General features: G+C 58.7%; 1 pseudogene; it reads right to left on the reverse strand.

Annotated features, from left to right (window-relative positions):
• The window catches only part of LOC102771694, a 14132-nt pseudogene that overhangs the window by 990 nt on the left and 8357 nt on the right, over window positions 1–4785 (reverse strand).

Genomic DNA, 4785 nt, shown 5'->3' on the forward strand with positions numbered 1-4785 from the left:
ACTGACCCCCTGCCCTGTCTCCTTGTAGGAGCCCCAGCCCCAGGGAGAAGGGTGGCCCCAGGGCCCCTGGTACCTGCGCGCTGCAGGGTCTCCTTCCCTTTTTCCAGGTAAATGAGGACCCACTTTACATACTCCCTCTCCAGGTAGCGCCTGCTAAACTTTGCAGCACCTGCCTTCTCCCACTTGCTCCCAGTGATCTGAGCCGCCATGTAGGCCATGGTCCAGGAGGTCAGGTCCTCTTTCATGGTGATGTAGTCCACGCTGTCATAAGCATAAGCATCATATCAGGGAAGGAAACACCCGTGGGGTCCCATGTAGCAGCCATACGTCCACTGGAGGGTGTGAGACCCTGACCCCGCCCGGAGGTCAGCCCTGCCTGGCTCGCCCCGCGGGGATTGAATCTAAACTGACAGTAAAATCAGGTCACAGTCCCCGTGGGCTCCTCCTGAGTGGCACTCTGACTGGGACCCTTGGGCGACCCCAGCCCGTCCGTGGGAGGGGGGTCGTGAACAGCCCAGTGCGCGGCTCACCGTCCTAGCTCTGGCTGTATTAGCCATGCAGGGTCTTCAGATACACTCCGAAAGTCTGTGCGTGGACCTTGAACTTTCCAGTTTCTATGTCCCAATACCCCGGCCTCTCCCACTCCACCCACGGCTGCTACATCCACCGAGCCTGGGTCTCCGCCTTTGAACTCACAGCATCGCTGTCAAACCTTAAAAAGTCGATGGCAGACAGGAAGCGGGGTTCCACACAGCTGGGCTGGGACAAGCTGGTGTGAAAACATCTCAGGGAGTGGGGGTCTGGGGGCAGACGGAGGGCAGGGCCAGGGCTGGACACGCTCTTTTGTGGGCCCGCACCCCCTCTAGGTCCCCTCGTTCCTCCCTGCACCACCGCCCTCTCCGACCCCGCACTCACCGGCCCAGATGGGGCTCAGGACCAGCGCCCCCAAGAGCAGCAGGAGGAGGGTGGGGGGCCTCAGGACTCCCATCCTTGGTTTCCTGGGACCATCTGAGTCACAGTGGGTCCCTGGAGATATTACAACCTGGAAGCAGACGCCCAATGGGAATGAGCAATGAGGCATCGTCATGTGTATCCGGGAAGGAGGACTCAACAGGGAATTTGAAATGGAGAAGGGAAACCCCAGGGAGAAGGGGAGTCCCCAACACTGAGCAGCTCTGATCCAGACCCCTCCCTGGGGCTGAGACCTGAGAGCCAGGCCTGGGCCTGGGACTGGGCCCCGCCCTTCCACCTGCAGGTGGTGCTCTCTGCCCACTGTCTCCCTGAAGGAGCATCAGGCTGGTGCTCTGAGCTCCACTTCACCCAGAACATGCGAGGCATCCCATCAAAGCTTCCGAAGCTTTTATGAGTGAACTAGAGACCCGGTGCACAAAATCTGTTCACCGGAGGAGTGGTCCATCAGCCCACCTGCTCCCTCTCACCATCTTGGATGCCTTGGGTTAGACTCAGGCCTAAGTTGGCAGTCGGACAGCCCTCTCACAATCTAGGACTGCTGGCTCCTAACGACTCTCCTGCCTGCTTGATCACCCCTAACCCCTCTTCCTCACAGCCTGATCACCCCTAACACCTCTGCCTGCCTGCCTGATCACCCCTAACCCCACTACCCGCCTGCCTGATCGCCCCTAACCACCCCTGCTTTGGCCCCCACTGCTGCAGCTTCATCTGAGAGGTCGCCTGGAATGACGTCCAGAAGGTCGTTTGGCTGTCCTGTCTAATTAGCATATTATGCTTTTATTATTATAGCTAACAAGGGTCCCTCAGATGCAGCTCTAAGATGGACATGGGCGGGCTCCATGAGTAACATCCATCAGAGGCAGGGTCTTCATGCCCCTATAGACCCCTGACGCCATGACCGAGTACAAGCAGAGAGACTCGAGTTTTTAAAAATCCCAGAGTCACCAAATGTCCTTTGCCTTCAGGAGCAGTGGGTGCAGCTTATGAAACTGCAGTGCAGGAGGCACAGGAAGGGGACAGTGAATCCCCATCACCCTCAGCTCCTGCATCTCCAGGTCTGTTCCTCCTCTCACCTCCCCCTCATGGGCTCAGGACACTGGCACCCCCCACATTGAGTTCTCAGGTCCCTGTTCCCTCATCTGTGACACGGGATGGTGACAGGACCATGAGGAGGAGCACAGGGCAGGGGGTGGGAGCTCGGGCCTCTGGACCACAGAGTTCGGACCTGGTGCCAAGGTCACTCAGGAGTGAGCTCAGTGCCGCCTGGGGATGTTGCTTCCCACTCTGCGCCTCTGCTTCCTCCTGGGAGAGAGGAAAGTGGACGTTACTACAGAGCAGAGGTCAGGGGTGCTGTGAGCACATGTGCTCTTCATGCTCACTGTGCTCATATGGCTGGGACATGTGAGCCCTCACACAGAGTCCATAGGAGGAGCAGAAGCCACGGTGATGGGAGAAGTGACTGGTTTCCTTGTTGGATGGTCTGTGGCGACGTCGGATGAGAGGATAAAACAGCACAATGTCCAGTGGGAAGAACAGACCCAGCATGTTGCCCAGTCAAACTGCTTCTGAGACTTGGCCAATGGACACAGTCTCTCTAGGGATCTGTCTCTCCCTTTCCTGCCTCATGTACACAAAGCAACACTCACACTCACTGTACAGGAGACAGACAGAGAGCAAAGAGCCCCAACCTCACAGGGAGACTGAGACAAGGGCAGAATTTCAGGAAGGAACACACATGGTCCTCATACCATAAGGCCATGACCCACAGACTAAGATTCTCAGTGAATATCTGTGTGTGTTATCAACGTTTCTATCTCTCCCTCTCCTTCCGCTCTCTTTAAAAATCTATGAAACATAATTTTAAAGTGGTCTTTATATCATGTTATTATAGCACAGATGAAGATTCTGGGTGAATATCTGTCTGTGTGTGTGTGTGTGTGTGAATGGACCTTACTTTATGTCAGAATTTTAAAGTAATCTCCCTAATTCTACACATCGATTTTACTATTGTTTTCACACCCAAGCCTCAAGCTCGGTCAGGTCTGAGAAGATAAGCAGACCCTTCTGCACATGGCTGAGGAGCTTAGTGGCCCTGGCCATCCTACCCTTGGCTCAGATCAAAGGGAGCCCCGTGCTCTTGTCCCTCACTGTCGGGGACTCTAGGACACAGAGAGGTGCAGAAAGCCCACCATTGGTGGGAATCCCGCCCTGGGACACCCCCAGCACATGTCCTCCCCTGCCCCAGCCCAGCAGAGCCAGCAGAAGCAGCTCAGACATGGGGGGGGGGCAGCGCCTGTCCTGCCCAATGGGACGACCCACCCCAGTTTCACGTCCCCTCCTGGAACCACCCTCCTCTCCTGATTTCTGCCCTGAGATAAGACACAGGGTCTGGTCTCTGCCCCTGGCTCCTGGCCCTGAGCTCCTGAAACCCTGGGCTTTTCCTCAGTGACAGGTGCCGGTGGGAAGCTAATGAGGTGGCTCTTGGCTGAGGATCTGGAGGCTTCAGGGTGGGGGCTGGCCTCCAGAAAGACCAAGCTGATCTGGGGCTGGAACTCTCAGCCTCAGGGCCCAACCAGCAGGGACAGGGGCTGGAGTTCAAGTTCCATCTCAATGGCCCATGATCCAATCAATGATGTCCACATCGTGAAGATTTTATAAAAAGCCCTTAACCATGGGGCTCAGAGAACTTCTGCAGCAGTGGCCACACCCACATGCTGGAGGGGACAGGGTGACAGAGGCCCCTGCACTGGGGGCCCTACCCCACCTCGCCCCCTGTCCCCTTCATCTCCCTGCTCACTTGGGTCCATGTGATAAAGGGTGAGAGTGAGCCCAGCGCTTCCCTGAGGGCCCGAGTTCATGCAGCAGATCATGAGCTGGGTGGGGAGCCCTCACCAGTGTGGCCGCGCCGGTCAGCAGGGCAGGTCGCCTGGGGACGGGAGCCTGAGCCCTCGGTGAGGGGTGAGGGGAGTCCTGTGGGACAGAGCCCTGCCCTGGGGGCGATGCTCACTCCAGGGGGTCCCGGAGGAACAGGGCTGAATGGCAGGAACACAGATGGAGTCTGAGAAGCAGAGACCTGGGTGAGAGGAGGGACTTCCCTCCCATCGCACAGACTCAGTGAGAGACCCGCCCTCCTGCCTGTCACTCACCATCACTTGTTCTCCAGCCCAACCTGCCACCCACCAGGCACTCAGAAGGCCCCGCCTCAGCGCTTTGCTCCCAGAATTGGAAACGGCCCTTCTCCCCACCCCTCACCCCACACCTGCTGCTCTTCCCACACGAGGATCCCATGCTGGAAGAGTCTGGTGGGCGGCAGGGACCACGTCCCTCCATCCAAGAAGGAACTCCAGGTCCGCCCAACATTCATGCATCTGGACCCGAATTGAGGCTCCCCCTCAGGCGACCACTTGCCAGGCTCTGACTCCAACCAGGTGACCCTGAGGGGCTGGGGCTGGCAGAGAGCACTGGGCAGGGGCGGGGGTGGCAGGAACAGTGTCGGGGACCAGGGGCAGGGGACACAGAAGTGCACTCTCCCGCCCCTCCCCCTACCCGGGCCAGGGCTAGTGCCAGGGAACTCAGGCGTGGGCGGTGGCCCCTGTGCCCGCAGCAGCCAGTGGTCCCTGTGGCCGCCCTGGGCTGGGTCCCCCTGGCTGTGTGGCCTCAGCCTGACCTGTGGCCCTGGATCCTGTCAGAGCCCATAGCGTGCAGTGCTGTGTGTGAGGCAGGAGAAGTGGGGTCCATGGTCCCCAACAGGGGGCACATCTGTGCGCTTCCTGAGAGCAGGTCAGAGACACGCTGACCCCGACCCGCTCCCCG

This window comes from Myotis davidii, unplaced genomic scaffold (genome assembly GCF_000327345.1).
Source record: "Myotis davidii unplaced genomic scaffold, ASM32734v1 scaffold5709, whole genome shotgun sequence".
Classification (NCBI taxonomy): Eukaryota; Metazoa; Chordata; class Mammalia; order Chiroptera; family Vespertilionidae; genus Myotis; species Myotis davidii.